At 41.9% G+C, this 22,916-nt stretch overlaps 1 protein-coding gene across 7 annotated transcripts in view; it reads right to left on the bottom strand.

Moving 5' to 3' along the window:
- Positions 1-22,916, bottom strand: part of CSGALNACT1 (chondroitin sulfate N-acetylgalactosaminyltransferase 1) — a 348,338-nt gene that overhangs the window by 216,690 nt on the left and 108,732 nt on the right. The window contains exon 1 of one of the 7 annotated variants that reach the window (XM_058525343.1): positions 1,358-1,527. The exons of the other annotated variants lie outside the window; for them this stretch is intronic. The gene's annotated coding sequence lies outside the window, so the exon portion shown is untranslated. Of the gene's footprint in view, positions 1-1,357; positions 1,528-22,916 lie in introns of those variants that run through there. 7 annotated transcript variants of the gene reach the window in all.

The following is a 22,916-nucleotide window of genomic DNA, read 5'->3' as shown; positions in this document are numbered from 1 at the left end:
CATACACATGGATACACAAAAGAAAGCATGACAAACTGGTGAAATCTCAAAGAAGATATGTAGTTCAGTTAATAGTGTTATACCAATGTTAATTTCCTGGTTTTGATAAAGCATTATAATTATGGAAGCTATTATCATTGGATAAAGCTGGGGGAAGGGTACATGGGGACTTTCTGTACTATTTTTTCAACTTCTTGTGAGTCTACATAATTTCAAAATAAAAAGTTAAAAAATAGCTAATGTTTGTTGAGTACTCTCTATGTGGCCATTTTATTCTGAGAACTTACATATATTTCAACATAGTAAATACTTAAATCTTTCCAGTAGAGACTACATTCATCACATTTTACAGATGAGGAAACTGAGCTTCAGAAAAGTTAAGTAATTTGGGCAGTTGGTAAGTCAAGGAGGTGGGACAAACCCAGAAAGTCCAGCTCCAGAGCCCTCAGTCTTAGCCAGTAAGCAATATTTCTTAAGAAAAAAAAAGCAGGACAAAGAAAAGGTCCAAATAGGAGTCAATAATATGGAGGAAAAGAAAGAGACCAAGTGAACAGGGCCTGCAAAGGCCTGGGAGCGACCTTTCTGGCCCACACACGCCACGTGCGCCAGGCCCCGGGAGAGCACGCCTCCCATTTTGATCTGCAGGTCTCTACAAGACTGAGGAGAAGTGGGAGCCAGGTCAGGAACATTCTCAAAGGAAAAGTAAACAGCTCCTCTTAGAACAGGTCAGAGGGATTGGGGTTATTTACTCTAGAGGAAGTCAAGAAGGTGGTTTAATTCCCACCTTTATGAAGGTGTGAGAGAGTGTCCAGGGCACATAGGACAGAGGAGAGGAGACTTAAACCGAAAAAATAGAGGGTTTAGTTTGACATTAAAGAATGTTTTCCTGACCATTTGAGAAGGAATAAAACTAGGACAGGTCAGAGGGCAGTGGACTCTCCTGAGATCTTCAAGAAGGAAAGAACCAAACTTCATTCCACTCAAAATGACACCTGTGCAGACGGGCAGCCTGCCCTAGGCCAGTCCCCTAGAGGGCACCTTATACACGTTGTCTGTTTTAATCGGCTCTTTATGAAGCAGGTGTGGCCACTCCCATTTTACAGAGAAGGAAACTGAGCTTTCGAGCAGCTAAGTACCTGCCTGAAGCCCTTCAGGTGTCCAGGGGCAGACACGTGAGACTCAACCCAGGTTTCTCTGTCTTCACAGCCCAGACCTTTCCACTATGGTACACACACTGCTAAGCTTGGAGACGTAAGGACTCAGAGAGGCCCCTGCCTGCTGGCATAAAACAGGATCAAATCATCAATTATGGTCCTTTCCAGTTGCAAAAATATCTGTCCCTCAAAATGCTACTAACCTGATTTTACACCAGCTCCATCTCCTCTCATCTCTATCAGGCTCTTCCTTTAGGAACTCAATTTTGTCCAGTAAGTTATGTTTGTAGTTATCACTCTCTTTACAACATCCCTGTGGGGTATGACAAATTGAATTAGAAGAAACGAAAGAGAAAGAGTAAGCTCAATGCCTCCCATTTCACAGACGAGAAACTGAGCTGCCCAGTAAGTCAGGCATGGAATCAAAGTGGTGTATAGGTGGACAGAGACTCAGGAGGCTGGGGAGCGCAAGCTCCTGAAGATGTCAAAATAGAACTAGTGCAGCCCAGTGGAAGCCACCACAGAGCAAATGCCCCACTGGGAGGTCTCTTCCCATCCAGCCAACAGGGGCCCAATGGCGGTCACTGGCTCCCCAGCCTCTGCCCTGTGCAGACGCTTACAGCCATGGTAAAGAAAAGATATGCCACCAAAGTTCCCCAGGTGTGAATTCGTGGGTGTGTGTTCCAATAAAATTTTATTTATGGACACTGAAATTTGAATTTCATATAATATTTTGCTGATTTTTAAAAAATTAATAGACAATTTTTCAGAGAAGTTTTAGGTTTACAGAAAAATTGAGCAGAAAGTACAGAGAGTTCCCATATACTCCCAACCACCCCCCCGTTTCCCCTATTATTAACATCCTGCATTGGTGTGGTACATTCACTACAACTGATGAACCAATATGGATACATTATTATTATTATTTTTTATAATTTTATTTATTTGTTTTTCCCCCAAAGCCCCAGCAGACAGCTGCATGTCATAGTTGCACATCCCTCCAGCTGCTGCATGTGGGACACATCCCTCCAGCTGCTGCATGTGGGACGCGGCCCCAGCATGGCCGGAAAAGCGGTGCATCGGTGCGAGCCCGGGATCCGAACCCGGGTCGCCAGCAGCGGCGCGCGCGCACCCAATCGCCAAGCCACAGGGCCGGCCCTGGATACATTATTATTAACCAAAGACCATCCTTTACATTAGGATTCACTCTGTGGTGTACAGTTCTATGGGTTCTGTCAAATGCATAATCACATGTATCCACCATTACAGTATCATACAAAATAGCTTCACTGCCCTAAAAATCCTGTGTGCTCTGCCTATTCATCCCTGTCCACCCCAACGCCTGGCAACCATTAATCTTTTTACTGTCTCCAGAGTTTTGCTTTTTCCAGAATGACATATAATTAGAATCACACAGCATGTAGCTTTTTCCGACTGGCTTCTTTCACTTAGCAATATGCATTTAAGGTTCCTCCATGTCTTTTCATGGCTCGATATTTTCTTTTTTTTAATTAACAGATTTTTTTTAAGAGCAGTTTTAGAGTTACAGAAAAATGGATCAGAAAGTTACAGAGAGTTCCCATATACTCCCTCTCCCCCACCACACACACACACACTTTCCCCTACTACTTACAACTTGTATTGGTGTGGTACATTTGTTACAATTGATGAACCAATATTGATACATTATCATTAACTCAAGTCCATACTTGGACATTAGAGTTCACTGGGTTTTGACAAATGTATAATCACATGAATCCACCATTAGCCCATTTCTTTTTATCACTGAGTAATATTCCATTGTATGGATGTACCACGGTTTGTTTATCTACTGAAGGACATTTTGGTTGCTTCCAATTTTTGGCAATGATGAATAAAAGTGCTATAAACACTTGTGTGCAGGTTTTTATGGGGATATAGTTTTCAATTCATTGAGGTAAACACCTAGGAGCACAACTGCGGGAATCATATGGTGAGAATAGGTTTAGTTTTGTAGGAAACTGCCAACTGTCTTCCCAAGTGGCTGCACCATTTTGCATTCCCACCAGCAATGAATGAGAATTCCTGGCGCTCCACTTCCTCGCCAGCACTGGATGTTGTCAGTGTTCTGGATTTCATCCATTCTAATCGGTAGGTAGTGGTATCTGTTGTTTTAACCCAAGTGTATATTTTTTAAAGCACATTGTTCAACTCTTTAAAGTAAAAAGCAAGTCCTAATAAACTGCCAGGATTGAGCCCATAATTGGCCTTCTCAGAAATTCCAATCAAACGAGAAGGCTCTGTTGAGAGAAAAAAAATTCTTCGATATAATTAATTCCTATTGCTGAAGGCACGGCTGGTATTACTTCGTACCTGAAATATACTGAGCTTGAAAATTCAAGCAAAATTTGTCTCTTCATCACTAATATACTAAAATGAGCTTTCAAAGGCATCAGGACATCTGCAGTATAGAGATAAAAATTGTCCTCTATTGACCACTAGCTACATAAAGGCATTTTCTTTGATACTGCTGGATTTGGCACTCTTTAACAAAGTTCTTCTCAGATCTAAGCTCACACTGTGCAGACCTAAATTGCTTTGTACTATTTCTAAGACGGTGAAAGCTCTGCATAGGGGATGGGAGGGAGATTTTTTACCTTTTTCTATAGCTTATCCAGATGTTCTCTAACACTTTTTTTGGAAACTGGAGCAACAGAATAATGGGAAGAAAGTTTTTGCTGCATATTATTGCACCCGCTATGGCTTGAATTTTCAAATAATGAAAGATTTTTTTTATTATATGTATTTCGAAGCAGCATTTCGCACCTGCATGTTTATATAATCATTTTGCTGCTCATTAATTCTACAAAGTTTCAGGGAATAATGTGAAAAAAAAATTCTTGAAGAAAGAGAAGTCATTCAATTTCATATTTTTTGCAAACACGTGACCTTGCCATAGTTATGACTTTTTTTTTTTAATTCTTTTTTTTTTTTTTGTGAGGAAGATCAGCCCTGAGCTAACATCTATGCTAATCCTCCTCTTTTTGCTGAGGAAGACCGGCTCTGAGCTAACATCTATTGCCAATCCTCCTCCTTTTTTTTTTTTCCCCCCAAAGCCGCAGTAGATAGTTGTATGTCATAGTTGCACATCCTTCTAGTTGCTGTATGTGGGACGCGGCCTCAGCATGGCTGGAGAAGCGGTGCGTCGGTGCACGCCCGAGATCCGAACCCGGGCCGCCAGTAGCAGAGCGTGAGCACTTAACCGCTAAGCCACCGGGCCGGCCCAGTTATGACTTTATGATCATGAAACTTAACACAATCAAAAGTCACATAAGGGGCCGGCCCGGTGGCGCAAGCGGTTAAGTGCGCGCGCTCAGCTGCGGCGGCCCGGGGTTCGCTGGTTCGGATCCCGGGCGCGCACCGACGCACTGCTTGGTAAGCCATGCTGTGGCGGCGTCCCATATAAAGTGGAGGAAGATGGGCACCGATGTTAGCCCAGGGCCGTCTTCCTCAGCAAAAAAAAAAGAGGAGGATTGGCGGATGTTAGCTCAGGGCTGATCTCCTCACAAAAAAAAAAAAAAAAAAAAAGTCACATAACACATCTAACTTGAAAAATTATTGGCAAGCAACTTAAATTTTTAAATGGCTCATTTTATGTTCCCATTCTTAACAAGTAAGCTATAACCATACAAAACAAGTGCTTTCTCCTCAACTATGGATTGAGGATTGTGGCAGCACCTCAAAAGCTTTGGAAACAGTCCTTAATTAGGTGGCAAAGAGGCCTGAAAACTTTTCCAAACCAAATGGCTAAGCATTCAAGAGAAGCATCAAAACAGCATTTGCCAGGAATAAGCATAACATTTGGAATACCTTTTCTTTGTGTTTTTATCACTGCATTTTAGAGGGTACATTCAAATACCTCTGTTCTTAACCACAGGCTACATACAAGAATTGATGCTAGATGTCCAGTATTTTATATGGCAACATCCTCTAGTGTAAGAAACTTCAATTAAAAAGCTGAAACATCCAGGCCCCGTGGCTTAGCGGTTAAGTGAGCGCGCTCCGCTACTGGCAGCCCGGGTTGGGATCCCGGGCGCACACCGATACACCGCTTGTCCGGCCATGCTGAGTCGGCGTCCCACATACAGCAACTAGAAGGATGTGCAACTATGACATACAACTATCTACTGGGGCTTTGGGGAGAAAAAGGGAAAAAAAGGAGGAGGATTGGCAATAGATGTTAGCTCAGGGCTGGTCTTCCTCAGCAAAGAGAGGAGGATTAGCATGGATGTTAGCTCAGGGCTGATCTTCCTCCCAAAAAAAAAAAAAAGCTGAAACATCCATACTTCAGTAGTGCTAAGAAAATTATCTCCATTATTTTGCTGTCAAACTTAGCAGAGTGACTATGTATTCTGCTGAGAGGTTTTTTTAAAGGGAGTTTGGGGGGTAGTAAAAGTAAAATATAGCATAACTTCGAAAAAATTTCCAGTGGGGGACTTCTGGCCCAGTGGATACCTGATTACCATTGCTGTATTAAAGGTGTCTTCACCTGGTCAACCATAGGTCCTTGCTAATCCTGTTGGAGAGTCTCCAGGACAGGAGAGGTGCAGATGTCTAATACAGCACGAGTAACTAGAAGATTTTTGTAACCCATTTCTTTCCTTTTTCACTCTACAGCTTGATAAACGTACTACTCCTACCCACACCGAAGACAGAAAATCTTCTAGCATACTGTTATGGGTTGAACTGTGTCCCCACAAATAGCTACATTGAAGTCCTAACCCTCAGTGCCTCAGAATGTGATCTTATTTGGAAATAGAGTCTCTGCAGATGCAAAGAGGTCACAGTGGAGTAGGGTGGGTCTCTAAGTCAATATGGCCGGAGTCCTTATAAGAAGACCATGTGAAGACACAGGGAGAGAACGTGAACAGACACAGACATGGAGAGATGCAGCCTCAAGCCAAGGTTTAGCAGCCACCACCAGAAGCCAGGACGAGGGAAGGAAGAGCTCTCCCCTACAGGTCTCAGAGGGAGGATGGTCCTGCTGACATCTTTCAGACTTATAGATTTCAGACTTCTAACCTCCAGACGTGTGAGACAACACATTTCTGCTGTTTTAAGCCACTCAGTTTGTGGTAATTTGTTGTGGCAGCCTTAGGAAACTAATACACACCATGATCAAGCGGGAGTTATCCCTGGGATGCAAGGATGGTTCAACACACACAAAACAATCAATGTGATACACCACATTAACAGAACGAAAGATAAAAATCATGTTAATCTCAATAGACGCAGAAAAAGCATTGTCAAAATACAACATCCTTTCATGATAAAAATGCCTAACAAACTGCATACAGAAGGAACATACCTCAATACAATAAAGGCTATATATGGCAAACCCACAGCCAACATTATACTCAATGGTGAAAGGTTGAAAGCTTTTCCTCTAAGATCAGGAACAAGACAAGGGTACCCACTCTTGCCACTTCTATTCAACATAGTACTGGAAGTCCTAGCCAGAGCAATCAGACAAGAAAAAGAAATAAAAGGCATACAAATAAGAAAAGAAGAGAGGCCGGCCCCATGGCTTAGCGGTTAAGTACGTGCGCTCCGCTACTGGCGGCCCGGGTTTGGATCCCGGGCGCACACCGATACACCACTTGTCCAGCCATGCTGAGGCGGCGTCCCACATACAGCAACTAGAAGGATGTGCAACTACGACAACTATCTTCTGGGGCTTTGGGGAGAAAAAGGAGGAAGACTGGCAATAGATGTTAGCTCAGGGTCAGTCTTCCTCAGCTAAAAAAGAGGAGGATTGGTATGGATGTTAGCTCAGGGCTGATCTTCCTCAAAAATAAAGGAAGAAAGGAAGGGAGGGAGGGAGAGAGAGAGAAAGAGGGAAGGAAGGAAGGGAGGGAGGGAGGGAGGGAGGGAGGAAGGAAGGAAGGAAGGAAGGAAGAAAGAGAGAAAGAAAGAAAGAAAAAAAGAAGAAAAGAAGTAAAATTGTCTTTGTTTGCAGATGACGTGATCTTATATATACAAAATCCTAAAGACACCACCTAAAAACTGCTAGAACTAATCAGTGAAGTCAGTAAAGTTGCACAATGCAAAGCCAACATATAGAAAACAGTTGTTTTTCTCAGTACTAACAGCAAAACATCTGAAAAAGAAATAAAGAAAACAATCCCATTCATAAGCATCAAAAACAATAAAATACTTAGGAATAAATTTAACCAAGGAGGTGAAAGATCTGTACACTAAAAACTACATTACTTTGATGAAAAAAACTGAAGACACAAACAAATGGAAAGATATCTATCCCATGTTCATGGATCAGAAGAATTAATATTGTTAAAATGTCCCTATTACCCAAAGCCATCTATAGATTCAATGCAATATGTATCAAAATTCCAACAACATTTTTCACAGAAATAGCAAAAACTACCCCAAAATTTGTCTGGCACCACAAAAGACCTCGAATGGCCAGAGCAATCCTGAGAAAGAAGAACAAAGCTGGAAGCATCACACTTCCTGACTTCAAACTACACTACAAAGCTATAGTAATCAAAACAGTAGGGTACTGGCATAAAAAGACACACAGACCAATGGAACAGAATCGAGAGCCCAGAGATAAACCCACACATATACAGTCCACTAAAACTGAACAAAGGCACCAAGTATACACAATGGGGAAAGGACAGTCTCTTCAATAAATGGTGTTGGGAAAACTGGATATCCATATGCAAAAGAATGAAATTAGACCCCTATCTTACACCACTCACAAAGGTGAACTCAAAATGAATTAAAGACTTAAATTTAAGACATGAAACCATAAAACTCCTAGAACAAAACATAGAGGAGAAAGCTCTTGACAGTGGTCTTGGCAGTGATTTCCTGGATATGACACCAAAAGCACAAGCAGCAAAAGCATAAATAAACAAGTGGGACTACATCAAACTAAAAAGCTTCTGCACAGCAAAGGAAACCATGAACAAAACAAAGAGGCCACCTACTGAATGGGAGAAAATATTTACAAATCATATACCTGAGAAGGGGCTAATATCCAAAATATATGAAGAACTCATACAACTCAACAGCAAAAAAACAAATAACCCACTTAAAAAATGGGCAGAGGAGGCTGGGCCAGTGGCAGAACGGTTAAGTTCGCACGTTCTGCTTTGGCGGCCCAGGGTTTGCCAGATTGGATCCTGGGCGTGGACTTACTCACTGCTCATCAAGCCACACTGAGGCAGTGTCCCACATAGAAGAACTAGAAGGATCTACAACTAGGATATACAACTACGTACTGGGACTTTGGGGAGAGAAACAGAAAAAAAGAGGAAGATTGGCAACAGATGTTAGCTCAGGGCCAATCTTCCTCAAAAAAAAAAAAAAAGGGCAGAGGAACTGAATAGACATTTTTCCAAAGAAGACATACAGAGGGCCAACAGGCACATGAAAAGGTGCTCAGCATCACTAATCATCAGGGAAATGCAAATCAAACCCACAGTGAGATAGCACCTCACACCTGCTAGAATGGCTGTCATCAAAAAGACCAGAGATAATGAGTGTTGGCGAGGATGTGGAGAAAAGGGAACCCTTGTACACTTGGTGGGAATGCAAGTTGATACAGCCACATGGAAAACAGTACAGAGGTTCCTCAAAAAATTAAAAATAGAACCACCATATGATCCAGCAATCCCAGTTCTTAGTATATATACAAAGGAATTGAAATCAGGATCTTGTAGAGATATCTGCACTCCCATGTTCATTGCAGCATTACACACAATAGCCAAGATGTGAAAACAACCTAAACGTCTGTCAACGGATGAGTGGATAAAGAAAATGTACTCTGTGTGTGTGTGTATATATATGTGTGTGTATATATACATATATATAATGTATATTGTATATATGTATAATGGAATATTATTTAGCCATGAGAAATAAAGAAATTCTGCCATTTGCAACGACTTGGATGGACCTTGAGGGCATTATGCTAAGTCAAATGAGTCAGACAGAGAAAGACAAATACTGTATGATATCACTTATATGTGGAATCCAAAAAAGCCAAACAGAGAAACAGAGAGTAGAGTGGTGGTGACCAGGGGGTGGGGTGTGGGGGCAGGTGGAGAGATACTGGTCAAAGGATACAAACTTCTAGTTGTAAGATTAACAAGTTCTGGGGATCTAATGCACAGCATGGTGATTATAGCTAATAATACTGTATCATATGTGTGAATGTTGCAAAAAGAGTAGATCTTAAATAGTCTCACCACAAAAAAGAAATAGTAATTATGTAATGAGATGGAGGTGCTAGCTAATGCTATGGTAGTAATTATTCTGCAATATGTAAATATATCAAATCAACATATATACCTTAAACTTACATAATGTTCTATGTCAATTACATTTCAATAAAGTTGGGGGGGAAAAATGAAAATAAAATTAACCACCAAGAAAAGAAAAGAAAACTAATACCCATACCTGGTGAAAAATGGGTTCTGGAGTGAGATAGGGATTGAAACCCTGCTGTCTGGACAAACTCTCAAAGCTCCTCTGGGACTGCCTTGCTGCAGGAATCCCTCCCCAGGGGTCAGAATCCTGCCCAGATCCAGAGCTGGTGCCTGGCTACTTGTCCCCATACTTCTTTAGCAGGACACACCCTCCAGGGATACTGCCTAAAGGTCCACATGTAGAGCCCACGGGGGACCTCCAGGGACTCGTGAGTTTGCTGTTTGTTTGTTTGATATTTAATAAACACAAAATAAGCTGGGAAATTCAAAAATTCATCTTAAAATTAAAATGTACGTAGGATATTTTATGTCTTATTAATCCTAAAAATACATTTTATTATTTTTATACATATAAAATAGTTTCAGCTTAAAAGTTGTTGGTATGAATTGAATTGTGCTCACCAAAAATTCACATGTTGAAGCCTAACCCCCAGTGTGATGGTTATCTGGAGATGGAGCCTTTGGGAGGTAATTAGGGTTAGATGAGGTCATGAGGGTGGGGCCTTCATGATGGGATTAGGGTCCTTATAAAAAGAGACACCAGAGAGCTTTCTCTCTCTCTCCCCCACTGCCCCACCTTACTCCCCCACCATGTGAGGACACAGCAAGAAGGTGGCAGTGTACAAGCCAGGAAGAGAGTCCTCACCAGAAACCCACTGGGCTGGCACTTAGACTTCTAGCCTCCAGAACTGTGAGAAGGTAAATTTTTGCTGTTTAAGCCTCGTAGTCTATGGTATTTTGTTACAGTAGCCCGAGTTGATGAAGACAGTTGTCATATATAAATGAGAACACAGTTTAATGAAATGATGAAAACACCTCAAACTCAGGAGTGGAGACTAGATATCAACTGGGTCAGAACTCCCTCATTGGAAATTTTAGGTGCTTTAAGTATGTACAACAAATGTCTAAACGATTGTGTTTAAGTTAAGTTTCTGTGCTCCTTTGCTTTCAATAACAAATAAGGTCTGTTTATTTCAGGTTTCACAGCACTGCCCTCTGCCCTGAGGCTGACAGCAGGGCAACGCAGAGCGAGGGTGGGGAGGGAGAAGAGCGCTCTCCTGCCTTCTCTACACACACTGGTGGGAAAGCTCTGGGCACCTGCCTGAACCTCACAGTCAGATGCCTGTGCAAGGCCATGGCATGTGATGAATAAATGACAAGCAATAGGATACACTGGAGCACAGGAGGAAGCCATTTGGTTTAAAACTAATTCAGCCTGACCTTGTTTTTGCAAAAGGGCCTGACGTGGCCTGCTGAGCATGTACTAGACATCTGCTTTAAACATTTATAATGTCCCAAAGACAAGAATGATGCCCTTAAAGGTAGGGATGTGGCTTCCCCCATATTGGCATTTCCTTAAGGATAAGTATTTCTCCCTAGAAACTAAAGATTAATTACCGACCTCCTGTGTTCACCTTGTGAACACTGACCTGCTGACAACCTACCTGCTGTGCTCACCTTCTGACCACTGACCTGCTGTGCCAGCTAAGCAACTCATGACAGTAGTAAAAGAGACATTCCTGTCATATGTGAGGTATGCTCTTTGTTCCAAGACGGTGTATAATCACTCCGTACACCCTACTTGTTTGGTGCCCTTCCTTCCTTGGGAAAGGAAGGCCCTGGGCTATAGTCCTCAGACCTGGCTCATAATAAACTCACCCCAAATTTTGATTATAGATTGATTATGGATTATTTGTGCCCATACATGTTAGAGTCAAGGGCTTGGCGAATGGAGGTTGCTTCGCTGTCCAGCTCCCCTGATGCCCACCCATTGTCTACGGCAGCCAGACGTCTACTGCTCCTCCCCTCACCACCCCCATGCATCTCTGAAATCAGCTCCACTTCCTCAGCTTAGTGGGGTCACTTCATAAAGGGATGGGCAGGAGGGAACAGATGTGAGGCATCCAGATGGCATTTAGGAAGTCTTCCCACTTTCCTCTTCATCTTTTCACTCCCCTGTTCCTTTCAAGCTTTTTAGAAGGCTTCACACACAATTTCTCAAATTTCAGGGTAGTCTTCCCAGAAACGATATATAAGAGATGCCAGACCCCCACACAAAACAATACTCTGAAATCAGCACCACTTTTGCATAGTTGAGGTCCCTTCATGGAGAAGGGCTGGCTTTTTTAATATTCTGTGTTTCGTTGTCTCTGAAAAGTATTCACAGGTCCCACAAAGGCACAATTGGTTTATTATTTTTTTATACACCTGGACAATACAACCTTTCTGGCCAAAATCAGCATTCACAGCAGTTGAGGTTCACTGGCACCACATACGCACTGCCAATAGCACTTCTCCAAATTTAGATCTTTGTAACATCCTTCTAGAATTCTCTATTCAACATGAATAGCTTGAGAGTCTTTCTTCTAAGAGGTTTTATGAAGTCTTTTACCTTGATTATGTAATGCACCATTTTACACTATTTGAATGTGGATGCTTTCATGGGCTAATCAGCATCCTTGAGACAATGGTTTCAAATGTATCATATATTAAGGAAAGAAATGACATGTTGTGTCATCTATTTTCATTAAAATGTCTTAAAGAAATTGCTCTGTCTTAAAAGCTCTCTCTCGCCTAGTTGACAGGCAACCAAACCACCCCCTTCTTTTCCATGAGAAACCTTTATTGTCTCAAGTGAGAGTTGGTGATTTTAGTATTTAGTAATAGCAGCAATCATTCTTTTTTATTTACCATATGCAGTTGGTAAGATTTTTATTTTACTGTTTTTCTTTCCAGTTTACGATAATGTTCTCTTTTTTGTATGATAATGTCATAAGCCTAATTTTCCCTTCTGTTAGGTCTTGATTATTCCCCCCAAAGGCTGATATTTAAAATAAAAGCATTTAAAACTTAATGTTAGGAGAACAGTTATGTGGTCACATGCATACATGGGAAAATAAGCCTACAGATACCATTAATCCTCTTCCCTGCAAATTAAATCCTATGCAGCACATGTAGTAAGCAGCTCACCTTCAGGGCTGATCTAATTGTAAAACTGAGGCTAAAGTTTTAAAAAGGTAATAAGTAAGAGGGAGGGCAAATAACGAGGATTCAGTTTGTCTCTGGTGTGGCAGGACTGACTTCTGAGGATCATTTGCAACTGACAAGGAAAATTACAACCTAAGAATTATACCCATTGTATGAGAGTCTACTCTAAAGTAACCTGACCCGTTTTTTGTTGCTATTCTTTTTAATTGAGGTAACACTGGTTTATAACATTATATAGGTTTCTGGTGTACAGACACACCAGAACTGGTGCCTCCTACAGACATTAGCTGAGGCTGGCCAGAGGAATCAGTTAAATGGCTCCCTTCAAGGTTATCTGGAGACAAACTGCAGGTTGAAAAGAGACAACCAGTTTAACTGAAGCCAGAGATGGGCTTACAGGAAGTGTTAGTTCCAGGAAGGCAGGAAGTGGCAGTGGATCAAGCTCAGCGGCTTGACAAGCAGTCTAAACTGTCAGTTTTTTGAGACCAGGCACTCAGTAAGATTTCTCCCTAGCTTCCCAGGCCCTGGCATATGCTGAAACACTCTCCACTCCTGAAATTCCCTTCCCGTCTCTCAGCACATCTGGGTCCACCTCGCCCTGCAGGTGTCAGCTCGAACGTCAGCTCCTGAGAGAGGCCCACACTGACCAGCCTGCCCCAGCTGCGTCCCCTGCTACAGAAGGCAGAGCAGAGAAGGAGAAACAGACAGGAGAAACAGACAGGGACAACTTGAAGGGAAGCAATGGACATGAGGCTTCCCAGAGTGGCAGCCACATCCACCAACGCCTACTTGTCTCTGGGCTCCACCTGACTCCCAACCTACCCCCTTCTTTCTGCCCTGTAAAATTTTTAATCTCACTTGGTTCCTTGTTCGAACTAATTATGGTTCTCAGCAGCAACAAAATGCTATCCCAAAGTAAAGTAAAAGAAATTGAAAGAATTGGAAATGGAAAAATAGAAAAAAGAATAATAAAGGGCAAAGAAGTATTTGAAATGTATTATAACTGAATGAAACCTAAATGCACAAAAGACTGACCCACCTGGAATTTTAACGGGCTTCGGAGACCTTTGCAAGAAGTCATTATGTAAGTGCACTGAAAAGAACAGGAGTAGAAAGGAGGGGCAGCGAGTGGTTACTTCCCCAAACTGAGAGACACTGTGTCAGTTCAGCGTTCCCACCAGGAGAGAGCTGGACTAGGCCTCTGGGAAGATATTCTGTAAATTCAATAGATTATCACCGCTTTTATAGACCACATTCTGATATAAAAGCACATACAAAAACTTATATAACTTCCAAGTTCAGTTAAAACCACCACATATATAATTTGCCAAAGGCTTTTACTATATAGGCTATACTATACTATAGATGTTATAAATGCCTACTTTCTGTGTTCTTCTATCTTTTATGGCTCATCAATAAAGAGATGTGTCATGATGATCTATTCACTAATGAATCCTCCCTGTCTCTTCAGGACTCTGAAAAGGGAAAATCAGGAGTACATGTAAATGTTTCTGAGGCCTCTAAAAGTACAAAATTAAAGAGGCCCATCATCCTGTAATGAAAATGTTCTACTTAAACGAAATCTCATTTTCAAGTTATCCAACTGCAGAACAATCAACAATAACAGGCTTTATGTCCAAATGGGAGAGGAGGAGAAAGGCTTAGCAGGCTTGCCCTTGGTTAAGAAGGGTTATACTTAAACAATGAGGGAGAAACATGGCTATAAGATGGGGTCTGAGAAAAATATGCTGGGTATTTTTTTTTTTTTAATTAGTGGGAATTTTGCTCCCAAATTTCCACAGAAACCTTTTTCTTTTCCAATCTGATTATTCACTGCACTATTAACCACTGCCAGCAAGAAGTCAAAGGATTGTAAAAATCTATGATATCATATCTGAAGCAATGTGGGGCAGGACTGACATAAAGTCAGGGCACCTCCAGCGGGCCCCACGTTCAGACATGATTAAAGTGTTAGGAGGGACTGGGGAGCAGAGAAGCATATAAAACAAGCGTGGGAGACACTCAAAATAGAAAAATATGGGGAACTACAACATCATGCCAAGTTTTAGGAGACAGGAAATGGGGCCAGTAATTTCACACACTTGACAAAAAAGTGTCCCTCTCCTCCCGCACCTACAAAGGGACAGGGCTGCTCTTTTTTTTTTTTTTGTGAGGAAGATCAGCCCTGAGCTAACATCTGTGCTAATCCTCCTCTTTTCGCTGAGGAAGACCGGCCCTGAGCTAACATCTATTGCCAATCCTCCTCCTTTTTTTTTTCCCCTTTTTCTCCCCAAAGCCCCAGTGGATAGTTGTATGTCATAGCTGCACATCCTTCTAGTTGCTGTATGTGGGACGCCGACTCAGCATGGCCGGACAAGCGATGCGTCGGTGCGTGCCCAGGATCCGAACCCGGGCCGCCAGTAGCAGAGCGCACACACTTAACCACTAAGCCAAGGGGCTGGCCCCAGGGCTGCTGTTCTTAATCAGGCCTCAGACAACGTGCAGCTGCTCTGACCCGCTCCCCACCACCATAGACAAATGGCAAAATGTAAAGCGTTTCCTGAATTTACAGTGACATGTCCATTTGTACTATCTAGAAACGCCCTTTGGGACAGTCACTTGTAAAAGAATAGTTTTTGAAAATTTATATAATAAAAAGATGGGGCAAAGGAGATTAGAAGGTAAAAGCTAATAAATTTAGTTGAAACTTAACATCATTCCAGTCTAATAAAAAGCCTGAAAGATTATACCAATGAAGTTAAGCTTTGGACTGTAACATACAGCATATTCTTTTATGAGGAAAACAACTACATGTACCAAGATTACTTAAAAGGTTTACTTGCTTTCTTGTAAGAATCTTGAAGCTTGGTACACGTGAAGAACCTGCACAAGACCAACGCATACAGCGGTGTCAGCAGTAACACCACCACGTCTCTACACAGCACTTCACGCCTCTGCGGGTGCTATTACATGCATCACTTGATATTACCGCCATAGTAACTACCACTCCCACGCGAGGAACTCAGCCCAGAGAAGTGGCTCAGCTACATGTAAAAGAGAGTTAGTGGTGGAATCAGTCCTATAAAACCAGGCTCCCAAACCCCGCATCCAACACTTTCATTATTCTCCCCCTCATTAAGGTCACGTTTTCTCTAGAAGAAAATTAATTTCCTTAATAAAGGTCGTATTGCATGGTGGTTAAGAGGATGGGCTTTGAAAACAAACAAACCTAAGTTCCAGGCCTTGCTGTGCCATATATCAACTGTGTAACTTTGGACAAGTAACCTATCCTCTCTGGGCCTCAGTTTTATTGTCTGTAAAATGCGGATAATTGAATAATGGACCTACGATAGCCATTATCATTATACATCAATTTCTAGTTTTCCTCCCCTTCCCAGCATCCCAAAGACGGCACTTCTCAGCACCCCTGCAGTTGAATGGTGCCATCTAACTAGTTCTGACCAATGAAATGTGAACAGATACATGGCATGTTGCTTGCAAGTTTGGACAATGAAAAGTCCATTCATGATGCTGCAGCCTCTCTTACCCAGCCTCGGGTTGCGACAGCAGAGTTGTGCTGAGACTGAAGCAGCCTGGATCACCAAGTCACCTCGTGGAATGCTCATGTCTAGACTACAGTGGACGGTGCTCTGTTGAGTGAAGCCACTGAAACGGTGGGGTTGTGACCACCTCATAACCTAGCAGATGCTGACTAATGCATTCCTCATGGGCTGTCGTGAAGATCAAATGACATTACAGAGGAAGTTCTCGATACAGTGCCTTGTACAGTCACCAATTAACAACAGTCAGCCCCCATTATTAGAACTGTACAGTGGCTAAAGGTGAGAACTAGGATCGTAATCTCAAGACACCTAATTTATAGTCCATTTATTCCCTCAGCAAACATGTACTGACTATCTACAATGTGCAAGGCATTATGCAGGAGCTGAACAGGTAGTGATGAACATGATAGGCACCATAGCTCATACAGCCCCAAGAAAAAAATGTGACTTTAAAAATTGTCTAGATACCCCTTTCTGAGGGAGTTTAGGTACAATTCTTCATGAATATATATGGATATGTTCTAGCGACTTGGAAAGGAATGAAGTCTGCCCTGGCAAGGATTTGAGGTATGACACACCCATCTAGGAAGCTCCCAAGCCCTCACTGGGCCCACACACAGGACTCACTGAGCCGTCCTGCCTGCTGGTGAGAGCTCTCGATGTCCATGCACCTGGTAGAAAAGACAAAGACACAAAGGAGAAAGACCTTGGACTTCCATCAAGGATATTCCAGTGAACACATATCTTATTAGTATTAACATCTCATATCACATCCTATAGCACTTCCCAGGCATGGCATCAGTGTAATAAATATTTGTATATCCAAACTCACTTTATGAAAAATATATATTTATATTTACATGTAAATATAAATACACATGTAAATCGCTCAATATTTTAATCTTATTTTCTCTTTGATTCTTGAAACAATACTTTTTCGGAGCAGGAAATCCTCTAAGACTTCTTGGAGTTCAGCTGCTAGAATATTCTTGACTGAAACCCAAACTGCTCCTAGACACGGTCTCAGTGTTATAGCTTTGGGTCCCTGACACAGCCATATTTTCATTACTTGGGTAAAATGATTACATCTGGAAAATGTATATACTTGGACTCAAAACTCAAAATCAGTGCCCCACTGCATCAGAAAAACAACACTATGAATTTTGGGCAGATTCCGGTAGAATTTAACAGTGAGGCACTACAGCATGTCTTAGTAGTCGATCTGTCACACTCGAATCTAATTTAAATTTCCAGCAACTTTCCTTTAGAAGTTTTTCCGTGAAATTTGGTCTTTGCCTGACTTGCCTGCTGTAAATTCTATTAACCAAACTCTGCAGGGCCTTACACTACTCTTCAATAATTCTACACTTGGGGGAAAAAAAAGAGTATGAAACCTCTAGCAAACACCTTCTACATTTCAGCAAGTCAACTTATGAGCGTAGACTTAAACTTTGGTCGTTTTTCCTTTCAGATTCCAAAAGGCTGGATTCAATGTCTGGGAAATCATATTTTCCAAGACACAGGAGAAAAACCCTAATGAAACCCATCAGAGTTTGGACCCACCCCGTGAGACTCCAGCTGCTTAAACATGAGAACAGGTCCACTTGGGGCTCTCCCACCCTTTCTTCGGCAACAACAGACACATCTGGAGCAGTGGCAGAATCAGTGTCATTTTCTGGCTCATCTCTCTTAAGTCTCTCCTGCCTCGAGTGTTCAGCACCCCTACCCCCAGATATGGAATCTACCTGAGCTGCCAGTAACAGTGACCTCAGAGCCTGTCTCTTTTTCCACCTTCTCTCTCTTCCTCCCATCTCCTCTCAAGACCTGGCAGAAGTCTTCAAGCCCGTTCAGGACACCCAGGAGACTTCACTGGCCACTTCCTCACCTGAACCGGCTAGACCCACACTCGGTGTCCCGACCCAGGGGTCTGGGCTTTCTCCAGTTGATAGTAGATGGGAGTTAATCAGATAATAGACCAGATCACATCAGGTTAACACAATGCCTTACTCTAGTTAAGAAAATGTCTACGACTGGGCACTGCGGGTAGGGTCTGGAGCATCAGGGCAGACCTGGGGACTCCTGACCTCACAGCCCTCCTTCAGGGGATGGGTCATTAAAACGAGATGTTCCCACCAGCAGGGACAGGATCTTTCAAAAAGAAGTATACTTTTTAAAATGTTTCACAACACACACTCAAGGCACTTTTTAAAATGTGTAACATTTTGAAATGTAAGGAGAAAACAAAGGAAGAACCAAAGCTGTAGGCATTCCCTCAGACCCTCACCTAAGATGACCTTAAATGCCCTAAACAAACAAGCACCTTCCGGACCAGGCAGAAGGGGCCGAAGGGGCACGGACGCCGCCTCCGCGCTGGCCGTGAACTCCAGGGCCCTCAGCACACCCTCTCTGCGAAGGGCCAGACACGAAATATTTCAGGCTCCCTGGGCCACATAAGGGCCCTGCGGCATATTCTTCTGTGTTTTAGTTGACAACCCTTTAGAAGCGTCCACACCATGCCAGCGTGAGGGCGGCTGGCGGGCAGCAGGGGCTCGGCCCTCGGGCGCCACCGCCGCGCGATGCCCGGCTCTGATCGGACAAAATTATTAACTGAGCAAAGCACAGACAACTAAGGAGCTTTTATTAAAAAGGAGAGTGCCTTTCTAGATAGGCAATACAAGAGTGCAGTTCTGCCTAAACCATTTTGTTGGTTTTACACAATTCCAACAGAAATCCCAGAGCTGCTTGCGTTTCCCGTAGGTTTGATGTTGTTTCTTTCTGCTTTAGGGCAGAAGGGCAGAGGTCAGGGGAGATAGAGGATAAAGAAATTGGCAAACGAGTCTACAACTTATATAACGAAAAATTAAAAAGTTAAAATAAGTAAGTTCTGGAAAATAAGTGTAAGAAGCAGAAATACAACCTCTTAAATAACAAAACATTATAAAACTACAATAATTAAGAGTGTAATTCTAGGGTAAATAAGAAACAGATCAATAAAACAAAATAGCAGAGAAACAGACCCTAAGATATATAAAACATGAATACAAGATGGAGTGATGACAAAAATTGGGATGATACAACGGTTTATTCAACAAAAATATTGATGGGTCAACTGATCATCTATGGGGGAAAATCAGATTTTTTTATCTCAAAAAATACTCCAAAATCATTTCCAAGTAAATCATAAAGCTAAAGTTTAAAAATTCCATTAGAGGAGCTAGAAAAAATATATAGATAAATATATTTATCTTCTTCCTGTATGAGGAAAGACTTTCTACAACTATGGCAGAAATCACACACACACAAAAGATATAAATGACTACTGAAAAATTAAAATTAATAAATTAAATTAGTAACTTTACTCCGACACAGTAAATTATATGTTCTATAGTATATTATAAATTATATAGTAAATTAAAATTCTAAATAAAAATTAGTAAATTAAACACATCTAAACATCAAAAACATAAAAGCCTACAACTAATTAGGAAAATATTTTCAAAAAGGGTCCATATTCTTAAAATATAAGATACCTTATAAACTATAAGGAATAGACTAGACTTCAATAGATAAAAAATAGAGGTTTTTTGGGGGGCCGGCCCAGTGGCGCTAGCAGTTAAGTGCACGCGATCCGCTGCAGCGGCCCGGGGTTCACCGGTTCAGATCCCGGGCGCGCACCAACGCACTGCTTGTTAAGCCATGCTGTGGCAGCGTCCCATATAAAGTAGAGGAAGATGGGCACAGATGTTAGCCCAGGGCCAGTCTTGCTCAGCAAAAAAGAGGAGGATTGGCATTGGATGTTAGCTCAGGGCTGGTCTTCCTCACAAAAAAAAAAAAAAATAGAGGTTTTTTTTTTTTTTAAAAGGAGTAAAAAAGTTAACATACAGATTAAAAAATGTTTAACTTCATTGGTAATCAAAAAAAGACAAATTGAAACATCATCATTAGCTTTTGCTTACGAAATTAGCCATGCTAGCACACAATGCCTATTGAGGGTAATGAGTCCCAGGCTCCCACTCACTGCTAGCTGGAATGCAAATTCACTCTGGAAAATAATTTGGGAAGCACTATGTGTCAAGTACCTTTAAAGTGGTCATACTTTTTGACCTATTAATTTCACTTCAAGGAATCAATTTAAATGAAGCAATCATAAATCTGGACAAAGATGGGTGCACTAAGATGTGCATGGGAGCATTCTTCATAAAACTGGAAACAATTTAAATGCCTAACACTGGGGAATGGTTAGTAAGTTATGGCATATACATACTATGAAATATTATATTGCCATTAAAATTATGCTCATGAAGAGTTTCTAAGGATGGAGAATTTATTATGACCTATGTTAAATGAGAAAGGAGAATACAAAATTGTGTACGTGTTGGGATCTCAGGTATGATAAGATGGCACATGCATGCATACAAGAGGATTGGAAAAAAAATGCCAAAATGGTCAATAGTGGTTAACACTAAAAAGTGAGATTATAGGTGGTAAATGTTTTATTCTTTATATATTTCTGCATTTTCTACAATTAATATATATTAATTTCCTAATCAGAAAGAAATAAACCTTAAAGACTGCCCTTGACCCCTCGAAAAAAAGACAATAAGAAAGGAAATATTGATAGTCATCAAGCCAAAACCTATTCTAGACCAGAATTACAGAACTGAAAATCACCTCAGGCGTCCAATCTAAGACTGTTGTAAGCATTTTATGAAACTGAGACATATCCTAAATTTATCAAGGTCTTATCCCAACCTGCAGTCAGCCTGATATTAATAATATTCCTGCGTAAACATCAGCAGAATGTTCTGTAGAGGCAAGACACAGGTCTAAGAGTAAAAACACCAGTGTCAATAAAAGGAAACGACCCACGTAAAAACCCTGTAAGCAGCAAAGTTTAAAAGGAAAATAATCAATAACCTTGACTTTGATAATACTAGGTTGTCAGAGCAACACATTATAATTAATTTAGGCCTGCTCTTACTGTGGCAGGAAGCCGGGAAACAGGCTTTACCAGTTACTTGATTCTGACACAATAAACAAGGGAAACAATGTACTGGGACTATTAATCAATCAAATAGGGAGAAATGAATAACTCTAGGGAGGATGACACAATAGTATTAAGGTACAACAGTAGGGAATACCTAAGACACCCTGTAATTAGGACACAAAGGCTCTAATCCAAATGAAGATAACAAAAAGTGTAAAAAGTACTCAAGTTCCAAGCTCATTTTGACAGAGAAGGATTTGCTGTGGTGGAAAAAACGCAGACTGTGGAGTCACACAGACAGGGGTTGAGTCCCAGAGCATCCACTTACAAGCTGTGTGCTCCCCAGCAAGATTCCTAACCTCTCGGAGCATCAGTTTCCTGGGCTGTCAAACACAGATAGTAATTAACCCTGCAGGGTGGGTGTAAGGTGTGAGGTAGGGGACACTGGACACCTGGCTCAAAGCCCAGTATGCCTAACAATGAACGGAATCCACGACTCTGTTATGAAAGACCAGGGGCCGCAGAAGCCAGCCAGGGGCCTGATGCTGTGGGCACTGCTTTTCCTTTACCAGCCGACTTGCAGGCACTGGGGAAAAGCCTTGCTTGGTGCTGGCAGGGGGCTGGGTCGGGTAGGAAGAGCCAGACAGGGCAGCACCCGAGCGATTACATGAAGCCCAGCCCTGACTGACCCAGGTTCCCCCCTGCGGTGCTGGCCTGGGCTCTGCTCCACATACTCCAACCCAGACTCCAAACAGCCTGGAAGAGAACTGGGGAAAAAGAGGCGGAAAAACAGCAAAAAGAATCCCCAGAGAAAGAACAAAATAATCACAGAAAGGGGGGAAATGCATGGTATAGAAAATACAGTAAGACTTATAAAAAAGAAAAATAACAAGAAATAAATTAAGAATGACAAATAAACAAATGTAGAATAAGCCTATTGAACAACACTTTAAAAGAGATGTTGCATCCAAAGGATGAAGAAAATTGGCAGTGATGGGAAGAACTCATGAAGACAAAAATCAATATCACTCAGTACAAAGACAAAGAGAAAATACTAAAAACACAAGGTAAACATGTGTAAAAGTAAGAATGCTGGGGGCCGGCCCCATGGCTTAGCGGTTAAGTGTGCGCGCTCCGCTACTGGCGGCCGGCGTTCGGATCCCGGGCACGCACTGAGGCACTGCTTGTCTGGCCATGCTGGGGCGGCGTCCCACATGCAGCAACTGGAACGATGTGCAGCTATGACATACAACTATCTACTGGGGCTTTGGGGGGGGAAAAAAAAAGGAGGAGAACTGGCAATAGATGTTAGCCCAGGGCCAGTCTTCCTCAGCAAAAAGACGAGGACTGGCAGATGTTAGCTCAGGGCTGATCTTCCTCACAAAAAAAATAAAATAAAAAATAAGAATGCTGCCTGATGCGCATCAGGATCCTAAGAAAATTAGACAATGACCTCGCTGAGAGAGTGAGAGAGGGAGACAGCATGCTTGCAAAGCCCCAGCCATCACCAGAAGCTGATGGAAGATCCTGAGTAGTATTGCTGATCACTGAAAAGTTAAAGGGCAATTCTGACAACCTGTCAATGAATTAAGGTCTCAGTTTTCAGAGAAGTAATAAAGATAGTTTGAGGAGATATTGAAAATCATTAGCAGCATTAAACTGATCATAATTACATTATGAGTAGTTGAACTAGGAGTAATAATGAGCCCTTATTTAGGAAAACAAATTG

This window comes from Diceros bicornis, chromosome 29, assembly GCF_020826845.1.
Source record: "Diceros bicornis minor isolate mBicDic1 chromosome 29, mDicBic1.mat.cur, whole genome shotgun sequence".
Taxonomy (NCBI): Eukaryota; Metazoa; Chordata; class Mammalia; order Perissodactyla; family Rhinocerotidae; genus Diceros; species Diceros bicornis.
This window is presented reverse-complemented; position numbering and strand designations above follow the sequence as displayed.